This window comes from Delphinus delphis, chromosome X (assembly GCF_949987515.2).
Source record: "Delphinus delphis chromosome X, mDelDel1.2, whole genome shotgun sequence".
In the NCBI taxonomy this organism is placed as follows: Eukaryota; Metazoa; Chordata; class Mammalia; order Artiodactyla; family Delphinidae; genus Delphinus; species Delphinus delphis.
This window is the reverse complement of record NC_082704.1, coordinates 65,500,135-65,514,392: the sequence shown is the minus strand read 5'-3', so window position 1 is coordinate 65,514,392 and position 14,258 is coordinate 65,500,135. Positions and strand designations below refer to the sequence as shown.

At 39.6% G+C, this 14,258-nt stretch overlaps 1 pseudogene; it reads right to left on the bottom strand.

The window, feature by feature from the left end:
• Positions 1-10,475: 10,475 nt before the first annotated feature.
• On the bottom strand, positions 10,476-10,971 carry LOC132418429 (N-alpha-acetyltransferase 50 pseudogene; annotated as a pseudogene).
• Between the last annotated feature and the right edge of the window lie 3,287 nt (positions 10,972-14,258).

Here is a 14,258-nt window from a genome sequence, read left to right as displayed (position 1 = left end):
TTATTAAAAATTTAAAGCTTAAAGACATTTTTTTTTTTTTTTTTGCGGTACACGGGCCTCTCACTGTTGTGGCCTCTCCCGTTGCGGAGCACAGGCTCCAGACGCGCAGGCTCAGCGGCCATGGCTCACGGGCCCAGCGGCTCCGTGGCATGTGGGATCTTCCCGGGCCGGGGCACGAACCCGTGTTCCCTGCATCGGCAGGCGGACTCTCAACCACTGCACCACCAGGGAAGCCCTAAAGACAATTTTTAAACTTCAAAAATAAAAGCCAACTTACTGAACCATCTCCAACAACCTCAGGTACTACTGTTTGTCAACTTGACCCTAGTTATATAGGCCTATGTCATGTGATCTCCTAACTGCCATTCTTTTAGGCAGTCTATATTTAATTATCACAGATAACATAACTTGCCCATGTCAAGTTGTTATGTTGAAACAGACAAGTCCATACTATATGCCAAACATTTTCATCTGCCTTAGTTGCAATCAGCAAGATCTCATTCTTTCATTCTCTCCTATCAAGATTACCAGTCTTTTCATTTCTGCAACATGAGGCTATGTATATCTTTGATGAGATAAGTTCTCTCTCATTCACTGCCCATGGGAGCATAAATTATTATGGTTTTTCCCAAAAGTGGTGTATCAATATGTACTAAAGCTTAAAAGTATTCATCCTCATGAGCATCCACTTCTGGATAGCATAAAGAAAATATTAGAAATATGCATCATGTTTTATGCATAAGGATCTTTGTCATGACATTGTTTATAATGGGAAAGTATTTGAAATCATATGAATTTCCAACAAGAGGAAAATGGTATTAAAATAAATTATGGCATGGCCGTGTGATAGAATATCATGCAACCATTAAAAAAATCATGCTTTTTGGGAAACTGAATTTAACTTTATGGAAGAATGTTGAAGGATGCGATGAATTATACATACAAGATATACTGTCAGGGGCAACCATGGGAATTATGGAAAACAAAATGGCAGAATAAACCTGATAAACAATTATGAGAGAGCAGAATGCCAGACTAAGCCTGAAGAAGAATTATGAAATATAGGACTTCCACATAAGTTCAGTGTAGCAACTGATATAAAGTGAATATGGGCTGACTGTTTACCAAAAGTACTGAGCAAAACAGGTAATACAGGTTCTAAGAATCCATTTGGTTCACCATTAGCTTCAATGGTAGAAAAATATGGGAAGCCCAGAATGTTGCTCGTAGGTCTCTCTCTTAAAAGACTGATTTCACTCTATCATGTTTGTGATGGGGATACTTATTAAAACCCTATACAGTAAGTCCCCTACATACGAATGAGTTCATAAGTCCAATTTGTTCATAAATCCAACAAGGTTAGCCTAGGTATGCAGCTAACACAGTCAGCTATATAGTACTGTACTGTAATAGGTTTATAATACTTTTCACACAAGTAATACATAAAAAACAAACACAAAAATAAACATTTTTAATCTCACAGTACAGTACCTTGAAAAATACAGTAGTCCAGTACAACAGCTGGCATACAAGGGCTGGCATTGAGTGAACAGGCAAGAAGAGTTACTGACTGGAGGAGGGAGAGGAGGTGGGAGATGGTAGAGCGGAAGGATCATCAGCAATAGGAGATAGAGGGCAAGCTGCAATTTCACTCATGCCTGACATTGATGGCACAGGTTCTGGTTCCTTGCTGGATTCAATTCTATCTATCCTCTTGAAAAAACGATCCAGTGATGTCTGGGTAGTAGCTCTTTTTTTCTCATCATAGATGACATGGTAGCACTGGATTGCATTGTGAACGGCTGCTGCAACCTTCGTGTACCATTCTATGTTAGAGTCCTGTGCCTCAAAAGCTAACAGTGCCTCCTCAAATAAAGAAAATCCCCTTGCCATTTCCTGCATCGTGAATCTCTTTGGTTCTTCAGTTACTTCTTCTTTCCCTGGTCTCTCTTCGTTCTTTCTCTGGGCCTCCAATTCCTGGCGCTTCTTAGCAGTTCCAGCTACATCACCGCTGCTTTTACACTTGCTTCCGGACATCCTGGGCTTGAAATAAAGACACTGTACTACTGTACTCTATACAGTACTGTACAGTAAAGTACACAAAAGCTCAGCCATTTGTAGAGGATGCATGCATGTGACAATGGAAGCCAGACACGTGAACTAACTTACTTGGTTGGACATGCAAACGCACGTTCGCATCTTTGAAAGTTCGCAACTTGAATGTTCGTATGTAGAGGACTTACTGTATTTCAATGGCCAGAGGAAGGCTTTTCTGGGGTAGACAAATTGGTCTACTTACAGGAATCTTTAGAAAAACCCAACCCAACCAATGGATTATTGAAAAATCTCTGAGATGAATATTTCTCAGGAAGTAAATGCAAGAATGAATTGGGTAGCCATAAACAATTAATTAATATATTGGAGGAAGATATTAAGAAACGGAAAACTCCTTCTCTTTCTCCAAGTTCACAATTCTTCCCTACTTTTGCCCCTTCTGCTCCTTCTGTTTCCTTTCACCATTCCTTGTTTCAATCTAGGACCTGGGAGAAGGTGGGTAATGACCTCTTGGATGGATGGTGCCTAGTGGGTCTGAGACCCAGAGATGACTTCCTTTTAGAAGAGGGAGAATTGCCAGCCTTACTCAAATGTCCTGATATGGGTTGCCCAAGTCTCAATTTCACCTCTGAGATTCTCAAAAAACCAAACATGCAAAACATAGGGAAGCAAAAATGATTAAAGGAAAGAGCAAGGAGTCATTTAGAATTTGAATAAGAGACTGTGCCTTAGAATAAAGGCATTGGATTGGTAACTGTAAGGCCAGCAGGTCCGGGGAAGGGCCCAGGGAGTCAGACGGAACCCCCGCCAGGGTGGTTGATGCAGCCGGACCCACGAGTGGCATCAGCCCGGGACTTTCCACCTGCTCAGGAAACAGACCCAGGACTTTCCACTCGGCCCCGGTCTTCCCGCTCCCCGAGGGGCGGAACCAACGGCTCTGAGGCTGATGCAACCGACACCTGACATTGCCACAACACCCGAAAGATTACCAAAAAAGGGGGCTGCTTCACACAGCAAGTGCCTCCCCTGTGTCCACCCCTATAAATTTTGTTCACACCCGCAGCCGGGCGCGACTTCTCTGGCCCCTTTCTCTCGGACCAGTGAACCTCGCCCGGGAGCGTTCCCAAATAAAGCTTGTTTAAGCTCTCCTCCGTTTTTGGTGCCGTTCCTTACAGTATCTGGTTGCCCTGGTAACTTGCAAGAAAAATAATTTTAAAAAGCAGTATAAATGGCAAAATGAGAATGGAAACTAGAATGGCTTTCAAACCTCCCTATTTTTTAATCTCTGCATGAAGAAAATCTATCCTACCCTTCTGGAGCTCCAAAGCTCAAATGCTTCTTTAGAGGTTATCCAGGACTCCTGGGAACACCAGAAATGGTAAGAGTCCATATACCCTTTTGCCAGCTATTACTATTTTAAGAGCTCTTTTCCAGTGCTCCAGGAAGATCTGTAACTTTTTTCTGAGGTGCTCCATGGAGTGTTTTCAACCTGCAGCCCTATGCATGGGATGTATACTGGCTGCTGCATGAACTATTGCTATTGGCTGTCTTGCTCAACTAAAGGAACAAGCGTGATGAGGCTCTATTAGGTTCCTAGGGATGCTATAATGAAGTGCCACAAACTGGGTGACTTAAAACAACAGAAATTTATTCTTTCACAGTTCTGGAGGCTAGAAGTCTGAAATAAAGGTGTTGGCAGGGTCATCTCTCTGAGACTGAATAGAATCCTTCTTTGCCTCTTCCTAGCTTCTGCTGGTGACTGCCAATCCTTGGTACTCTTGGCTTGCAGCTGCATCATTTTAATTTCTGCCTCTGTCCTCACATGGCATTCTCCCTGTGTGTCTCTGTCATCACACAGTGTTTTCATCTTCTTAAAAGGACACCAGTTACATTGTATAAGAGCCCGCCCTTTGCTTGTTGACATTTGCAAAGACCCTAATTCCTAATAAGGTCGCATTTACAGGTTACTTGGTGTTAGGACTTCAACATATCTTTTTGGAGGATACAATATAACTCATAACAGAGACCAAATAATAACTCCTATTATCAGGGAATACCATGCCTCAGGAAGTCTACAGTTTGCCCCCTCCAACAACTCAGGTTGCTTTTCATACCTTGGAAACTCAGCACAAGGGATTGATGTTGGCAATCCTCGAAGTCTTTCTGCAGAAGGTGAGCTGGAAGAAACTACAATGCCGCACTCAAGAAGCTGGATAAATCCTCTCTGATTTTCACCAATAGTTTACTGGGCATTATCTAAATTTACAAGGATGGATCCAGGGGCAGATTAGTAAAAGCCCTTTGTCGTCTCTACTTTTGTGGCAGCCTTTTTGCCTAGAAATCAAGCACAAGTAAGAGAAAAAGTAGGTGGATGGCAAGGACAGTTTCTCAGATATTGGCAGTAACAGCAACTCAGTTTTGGGAAAATATGGAGAAAGATAAAGAAGGCAAAAAGAAATTTAAGACCTCAGTGTTAGCTTTTCAGTTAAAATTATTCACAAAGGAAAGAGACCCTTATCTGAAGTCATCAACTCATAAGAGGGAGTCCCCTAATGTAAAGTCAATATGTCACTATTATAAGAAGATGGGGCCCTAGAGAAATGGATGCCAGAAGAGATTGAAGAATATGCAAGGGATGGAAACCAACTCTGAAGCTTTACAACTGCATCAAAGAGACTACCCCCCAGGAAATCACACAGGAAATAACTGGCAAGTGGTGCAAACTAATGAGCAAAATTGGCATAATGGGGGAAACTTGGAGCTGAGAATGGGAAATACTTATATGTCTGTTTCTTTTCCCTGCCTTAATCTTTCCCTGGCTGTTCTTATGGATACTGGAGGCACATGTTCTGTATTTTCTAATGATCTTTCTCATTTTTCCTTTACCTATAAAAATATTCAAGTTGTGGGTACCTCTGCACTACATTTTACCTGTTCTTCTCCTCTAAGTTTCCTGTGCAAATAAGTCATCTGTTAGAGGAACATGCTTTTCTTTTGTCTCTTGTTGTGCCTCTTAATCTGATGGGACGGGACCTGATCTGTAAACTAGGGCTATCATATTCTGTACTCTAGATGGAGATTTTGGTAAATATGTCCTTCTGAAACAAAAGAAGGACAGGATAGAGTGACAGTCTCACCTAAAAAAGTGCTGGAAAAGCACTCTGAATTATAGGAAATAGATTCGTCTTTAGGAATTAGGATTTAGGAATCCTATGAACAAATGACACCTTTAATAAAAAGGATTAATACTAATGTTATAGATTACAACAAATGAAAACCATGGCCATGGTCACAATATCCTCTCTCTTTAGCTCCAATACAAGAACTAGAACCTGCAATTACATAACTAGAAAGATGGGACATAATAAAAAAAAGGGGGGGCATTTGCCATGTACCTATAAAGAGGAAGGAAAATTTGACATGAAATTTCAACTTATAAATTTGTACAAGAAGTTAGTCATTTCTCTGACATCTTTTTTCCGGTTGTGGAGCACAGTCTCTGGACACGCAGGCTCAGCGGCCATGGCTCATGGGCTTAGCCGCTCCGCGGCATGTGGGACCTTCCCAGACCGGGGCACGAACCCGTGTCCCCTGCATCAGCAGGCAGACTCTCAACCACTGCGCCACCAGGGAAGCCCTCTCTGACATCTTTTATATCCATCCCTGCTATCTTTTTTTAAAAATAAATTTATTTATTTATTTATTTGGTTGCGTTGGGTCTTTGTTGTGTGCACAGGCGGTGCACAGGCTTCTCATTGGGGTGGCTTCTATTGTTGCAGAGCATGGGCTCTAGGCGCGTGGGCTTCAGTAGTGTGGCACGCAGGCTCAGTAGTTGTGGCTCACGGGCTTAGTTGCTCCGTGGCATGTGGGATCTTCCCAGACCAGGGTTTGAACCTGTGTCCCCTGCATTGGCAAGCAGATTCTTAACCACTGAGCCACCAGGGAAGTCCCCCTGCTACTATCTTAACCTCTATACCTGCATCTCCTAAATATTTTTCTGTAGGGGACTTATTTTTAGCTTTCTTTTCTCATCTTTAGCTGAGGAATCACGGTTCTTCTTTGTGTTTACCTATGGAGGCTTTCAATATTTGTGGCAATGAATCTCTCAGAGATTTGCCTATTATATATTCTCTAGATATTTATAAAAGAACTTGAAGAAGTTCCTTCGTGGCCCATGCTAGTTCAATACGTGAATGATTTATTGATAATTGTTAAGACTTTAAATGCCTATAAAGAAAATGCTTTGGCTTTCATAATATTTTTAGCTGCTGAAGAACATAAAACCTTCCTAGATAAATTTTAGTATCGTTAAATTGAAGTCAAATATTTGGGACATTTCATATTAGTCAATAGACAAAAGGTAGTTCCATTACAAAGTCAGCCTATTTATAAATGAAGTAAACTACTATGAAAAAAAAACCACTCCACCAATTTGGGGGGTTGGTTGGGTATTGCACGCAATGTATCTCTGCATTTTCTGAAAATACTAACCATCTCTTTGAGATGTCACATCATGCATCACCAGAACCTTTACAGTAGTCCAAAGAAGCTAGAGAAGCCTTTTAAACACTTAGAGTAGCCCAAAGGTATTAGGAGTTCCTAACTTTGACAAAATATTCCACCTTTTTTGTAATGATAATAAGAGAGCACTTAAGAAAGTGGTGTACTTTCTTAAAAGTTAGGCTCTGATTATAGGCTTATTGCTTACTTTTATGTGTTGTTGGATTCTTTTGTTCTAGAGATGCCAGGATGTTTATAAGCCTTAGCAGCAGTTGGTATTCTAGTTGAAAAGTCTCAGGCTTTGACTCTGGAACATTTAACTTACTTATATGCACCTCATGCTGTTACTGCTATTTTATAAATTCATAAGATACAACATTGTCACTGTGCCACTGGACTAGGTATGAACAAGTCTTATTGTCTAATCCTAATGTTATTCTAGGAAGGTGTAACCTTTTGAACCCAGCTACTCTGTTGCCAAATCCTGACCAAATAGCAGACAATGATTCCCTCACAGTTATAGCAGAAGATATTCAAAGTTTGCCTGACTTATCTGATATTCCTATTCCTAATCTTGATTTAATATTGTTCACGGATAGAATTTGAGTGAGAGACACACAGGGAAATAGAAAAGCATCATATACAGTAGTCAGTCCTCATGAGGTTTTAGAGGCTTATCCTCTCCCAAATATAAAGTCAGCCCAAGAAGTAGAATTCCTAGCTCTCTCTCTCTTTCTTTCTTTTTTTTTTTTTACCAGAACATCAGGTAAGTTTATTTCAGATGTAACAGCAATGTTAAAATCAACAAGTTTAAATCTTAACTGCACCAAGTAAACTCAGCTATTTAAGTATTTTTAAAGTTATTCCCTCCAAAAAACTGAGGGAGTTTTTCTTTTCCACCCCATATACCATGGTTTCCCAATAGTTCTATTTTTGGAGGACTTTCAGTTGATGAGTAAACTGCTTTGGGGATATTTCTGAACTTCTTTCTCCAAATAAAAACTAATCTGGACCAATTATATATTGCATAGATTTCTCTGCAGATTCTTTTCTTTAGAACCTAATGCCATTACCATACAATATAATTTTTACCTATTTGCCCCACAGAAAAACTATCTGCCGTGAAAAATATAATGGATATATCCTGTGATCTTCCAGTTAATAGAATTGTTTTACCTCAATGATAATTTTTATCAAAATAACCAACTGAACATGGGACATTATTTTTTCAGTCTTTACCGACTCATAGGCACACGAACTAGTGCCCAGCTTCTACCTCTTCTACATCCTCCTCTTCCATAAGTGGATGGAATTATTTCATGTAAGTTTGATGTAGGACAAGTCACCCTTTACAAACACAATTTAGGTTAAAGCCAGTGACTAGTGTGGAAAAAGAAACACTAAAATGATAGGGAGCCTACACAGTTCAAAATTTAATATTTTTTCCTCCATAAATAATATGTACTTAATTGTCATGAGGCAGCTATTTGGTTTTCATTAAATACATTTAGGGATACATTCATAGGACTGATTAGATAGTCTAGGTGAAATGGTTATAGAAATAGAGGCAGTGTCATTTCACAAAACTCATTTATATATCAAAATCTATTTTGATATCTGAAGTTTACAAAAAGGCTGAATTTTCAAACTAATTATACCTTCTGTAACTCAGGCACTCTTCTCTTAGCAAGAGCAAGCTGAAGTTTATCCGTGAAGGTAAAGGTGCTTAATGCTAAACTTTTCTTCTAAGCTTAGATTTGGACTGCTTAAGAAACTGATACCCAAGAAACCAGCATGGTCTTTCTACATTTTTACTATCTTGAGATTATAACCCTATAAACTCATTTATCAACTATCTTCCTTTTCTATATTATTCTTCACACTCAGCTAAGACTGTTGAAGTCTACTGTACCTTGTTTTTTTTTTTTTTTTTAAAAGGGCTTCAAATGCTTGGCTTTTTATTTATTTATTTATTTATTTTTGGCTGTGTTGGGTCTTCATTTCTGTGCGAGGGCTTTCTCTAGTTGTGGCAAGCAGGGGCCACTCTTCATTGCGGTGCACGGGCCTCCCACTATCGCAGCCTCTCTTGTTGTGGAGCACAGGCTCCAGGTGCGCAGGCTCAGTAGTTGTGGCTCACGGGCCTAGTTGCTCCGTGGCATGCGGGATCCCCCGAGACTAGGGCTCGAACCCGTGTCCCCTGCATTAGCAGGCAGATTCTCAACCGCTGCACCACCAGGGAAGCCCTGTACCTTGTATTTTTACATTCTCAAATAAGAACTTAAGATTATAAAATGTGCATGAACATTGTGTAAAATAATTTTGTCATTCAACAACATATATGAAGAGATGAAACTTTTATGCCAGAATTTACATAAGAGGATAAATATTATGAATCAACATTCCTTTTAAAGTCAAATGACAGAAAATGCAAGCCCTATGCATTGTTTTAAAGTCTAATGAAAACACTTCTTGGGCCACCAGTATTGGCAATGTAGAAAATTTTAAATATTGGAGATGGGATTATGGAGGAAAACATGAAAATTTCAGATGTCTTCTATCTTACAAAAAGTTATCGACCCATCAAAGCCACTCATTATGTGCCAGAAAACGATCTGGCATAAACCAGTCCTGTCAGTAGAGGAGGTCACAGTGACATTTGCGTTATTAATGCTTCTAGACTTCTACTTTTTTCCAAGAATAGAAGCAAGATGTTTAACAATTCCCCCACCCCCAAATTCTTAAACTCAATATCACAGGCACAGAATGTAAGCAAATCTGGGATGTTCTCCAACAGATAAGCAATAGCGCAGCTATGTTATTCTCAAAAATACTGTCTAGATATTCTTTCCTCTAAAATCAAATGCTCAGTGGCCACACTTCTAACAGTCTGCATTAGCTGATATTAAATTCATTTGTTGTGCCATAAGTCCATCTAAGCTTCCTTTTAGGTATTTTTTAGTATGTCCAAGAGACAATGCCTGCTTCGGGTTTATTTAGGGGCACTCACCTATGAGGACATCAACTCCATTTTTAAGGTCTGACTACCTATTGTGGGTTTACTGAAGAAAGAGGACAGGAGAAAAAAAAGCAAATCACAACAAACCTCTTTAGGTCAGTTAAAGGCCATATCTCTAGCTGGGATATTAAAAATTAATCTCACCAGCCCACACTCTAAAAGTTAATGCCACTTCTAACAATCAACAGCAAGAAAAATAAACCTGATAACAACCAGCCCACTCATTAGCAAAAATCAGTTTAACTCAAATGCTGAGACAAAAGTATAATACTACCTACTCAAACTGTCCCACCTACCCTCAGCCGCCAGCGAGGAAGGAAGAAATAACTGCTTAGCAGAACAAAATAAGCTTAGTATTTCTTACAAGGATAACAATGGTCCAACTTCTGAGATAATACTCAGAAGGACAAAAGGTGGAGTGAAGGCAATGTATAGGGATTGGTATCCCACAAAATCTTGAAAAACCCAAAGTACCACAAACACACTAAACTTGTCTATGAGTTAGAGAACAAGATATTGCTGCTGCTGCTTTTTGTCCTTTGAATTATACAGTATTTTGTAGACTCTGCCCTTCAATGTGAAAGCAGGACATTAAAAGAAATGAAATTGACACAAGTTTTTGGGACCATATATCTTATCTGTGAAACTAGACAGATCTATTTATACCTTCTCCTTCCTACAGTCAAACCACCTCACAAAAATAAGAAAACTAAAACAATCCAAACATGATTAATAAGTCCTTAAAAGTTTAAAACCTTTAGAGGAAAGGGAAGGAGTTTTGAAAGGAGGAAAAACAAGAACAAGGAAGGGGGAAAGCTTTAAAAGAAAGAGGGGGGTGGGGAATCAATGGGCATCTCTTTTATTTGGCGACAAGCAAGTGCAAGAAAGTTCATCTGTAATTTGTTCAGTTATCTGTCTTTTGCACATGTGCGTTCTGGCCAGAAGGGACTTTGAGGTTTTCCTGCATCTGCGGGCTCTATCCACTTACAGTAATTCTTCTTTGTCTCAATAATCTCAAAGCCAAACTTTCTGTAGAGGTCAATTGCAGTCTCATTGCTGATCTGGACATGCAGATAGATGTTGTCAAAAGTGCCAACTTTTTCACAGATGTTTAAGACATGATTTAACATTTTAGTTCCTATTCCTAGCCTTCGGTATGGTACCAGACACCCTAGTGTCATGATGTAAAGTCTCTTCTGATTCTGTGAATGATTCACCCTACAACATACTGCGCCTGCAGCAATATCGTTGAAATAGGCAAATTTTGCTAGCTCGCCAACCTCCAGCACATCCTTATAGAACTTGTCATTGTAGCTGACTGAAAAGATGACCTGGTTTAATCTCTACAACTGTTTAATATTGTGTGGTGTCACATCTCCCAGCTCGATCCGCCCTTCCATCTTCCCGGCTTGCTGAGGCCGTTGTTACCACCGATATCAACACCGTTGTTGTCGCCGCCCTGAGCTCTCCGCACCCTCAGCTCGGGCCACTCAACCCCCCACAAGCCGCCCTCCTCGCCTAGGGCAGGGAGCTGAGCTGGTGACGGAGGCCTCGAGAGTCGAGCGCGCCTCTATCTCCACAAGCGCACACGGGGCACTCGCCTCCCGCCCGCCGCCGCTGCCAGCCAGACCCGCCGCTGCGCTGTGAACTTTCACCGGAACTACTAGCTCTTATACAAACTTTTAAATTAGCCACCAATCTTAAGGTGAATATCTATACTGATAGTAAATATGCATTTGGTATCTGTCATGCTATGGAACAAATGTGGAGGAATAGAGGGAACTTTCTCATAGCAGTAGTAACTGAAATATCACACTAGAAACGTAATTGCTGATTTATTAGTCACCCCCGCTTCTCCAACAGATTTCTGAAATTCATTGTAGAACTCATAACAGACAACAACATGACATATCTAAAGGAAATTAATTTGCACATCAAGCCACAGAAAGGGCTACTTAGGTCTTGACTGGGGAAATTGAAGCCCCATTACTTCTATCCAAGAACTCTTATTTACAATTTCAGAAATACACAACTCCACAAGATTTAGAAAATTGGAAACCAAGGAGAGCTATGAAGAATATCATAGGAATATGGGAATTACACTCTAGGAGTATTTTTTTTTTTTAACATCTTTATTGGAGTATAATTGCTTTACAATGGTATGTTAGTTTCAGCTTCACAACAAAATGAATCAGTTATATATATACATATATTCCTATATCTCTTCCCGCTTGCGTCTCCCTCCCTCCCACCCTCCCTATCCCACCCCTCCAGGCGGTCACAAAGCACCGAGCTGATCTCCCTGTGCTATGCGGCTGCTTCCCACTAGCTATCTACCTTACGTTTGGTAGTGTATATATGTCCATGCCTCTTTATCGCTTTGTCACCGTTTACATTTCCCCCTCCCCATAGCCTAGAGTCTGTCATACAGAGTGAAGTAAGTCAGAAAGAGAGAGACAAATACCGTATGCTAACACATATATATGGAATTTAAAAAAAAAATGTCATGAAAAACCTAGGGGTGAAACAGGAATAAAGACACAGACTTACTAGAGAATGGACTCTAGGAGTATTTTTGTATCTCACTTATTATATGCTTGGATGGCTTTTTCATGACACCAGCAACCTTATTCAAACAAAAGGAGTATACTGAAAACCTTGGAATTGTACCACATTTGGAATAAGGGTCAAATAATTCAAGAAATAATACAAAGGTGTGCTGCTTGTCAGAAAAATTATTTACAGGAAACACTTAAGGTAAAGCAAATAAGTCTACTGAGGACATTGTTACCTGGGATCTGGTGGCAAATAGACTTTATAGAGTGTCCTAATCCATTTGGGCTGCTATAAGAGAATACTGCACAGACTGGGTGGCTTATAAACAACATAAACTTATTTCTCATGGGTCTGGAGTCTGGGAAGTCCAAGATTAAGGTGCTGGCAGATTCAATGTCAGGTGATGGTCCACTTCTTTTTTCATAAACGGCTTTCTTCTTGCTGTGTCCTCACGTGGCATAAGGGGCGAGAGAGCTCTATGGGGTCTCTTTTATAAGGACACTAATTTCATTCATGATGTCTCCACCCTCATGCCCTAATTATCTCCCAAAGACCCTCTTCCAAATACCATCACATTGGTGATTAGGTTTCAACATAAGAATTTGGGGAGAACACATTCTGTTGATAGCATAGAGCTTTCACCTTCAGAAGGCAGAAGAGATTGATCAGTAATGTTGTATATGATGTCTGGATTGCCAGAAGTGTTCCTAGCAGCTAAAGCAGATGCTCAGTGTTTCAAGGACTTACTGAATTATAACATCCCAACCTTTGGAATTTCTGAATATCTGGAGTCTGATAGGGAAAGTCATTTCATTTCTATGGTTATGTAGGAGCTCTGTAAACACTAAACCAATAATTTGCTATACTCTTTATCATCCTCAGTCTTTTGGACAAGAAGAACAAATGAACTATAAAGAATTCTTTCACTAAATAATATCAAGCCATCAGCTTACAATGGCCCAGAGCTTCACCTTTGGTTTTATTAAAAATAAGGTCAACTTCCTCTGGCAGGCATGATATTTCTCCCTTTGAGTTATTGTTTGGAAGATTTATGAACTTAGAGTTTAAGTATAATCCCTTATCTGATATAATGGAAAAAACTCATGATCAAATATAAAACTTAGAGGGTTTGCTGTTTTTCTGGCCACATTACACTACTGTGTGTGGCCAGATGCTGGAAAAATTCCCCTGAAGAGGTGTGCCATTGATATCGACCAGGAAATAAAGTCTATATCAGAAAAAGGATTGTCACAACTGTTATGTAAATAAGCTAAAGATGGCCCCTATATTTACTTATTCACAACAGGCTTGGACCATAAGCTCAAAAGCCTAACAGTACCAAACTCAAATTTTACACATCCAAGTTTTATTTCATTTTATTCAGAGTGTTGGGACTTTTTTAATTTAATTTTTATTTTATGCTGGAATATAGTTGTTTTATAAGGTTGTGTTATGTTCAGGTGTACAGCAAATTAGTTCAGTTATATGTATACATATATCCATTCTTTATCAAATTCCTTTCCCATATAGGTTATTACGGAATTTTGAGTAAAGTTCCCTGTGCTATGCAGTAGATTCTTGTTGGTTATCTATTTTATATATAGTAGTGTGTCTATGTTAATCCCAAACTCCTAATTTATTCCTCCCACTCACCTTTTCCCTTTGGTAACCATAAGTTTATTTTCTAAGTCTGTGAGTCTGTTTCTGTTTTGTAAATAAGTTCATTTGTATCATTTTGAAGATTCCACATATGAGTGATATCATATGATATCTATCTCTGTCTGATGTACTTCTTTCTAGGTCCATCCATGTTACTGCAAATGGCATTATTTCATTCTTTTTAATGGCTGAGTAACCTTCCATTTTATATGTGTCCCCTATGGTTTTTTTTAAAGATATATTTTTTAATCTTTATTGGAGTATAATTGCTTTATAATGTTGTGTTAGTTTCTGCTGTACAACAAAGTGAATCAGCTATATGTATACATATATCCCCATATACCCTCCCTCTTGAGCCTCCCTCCCACCCTCCCTATCCCACCCCTCTAGGTCGTCATAAAGCATCGAGCTGCCCAATTTTATTTTATTTTTTTGGCCACAACTTGTGGCATGAGGGGATCTTAGTTCCCTG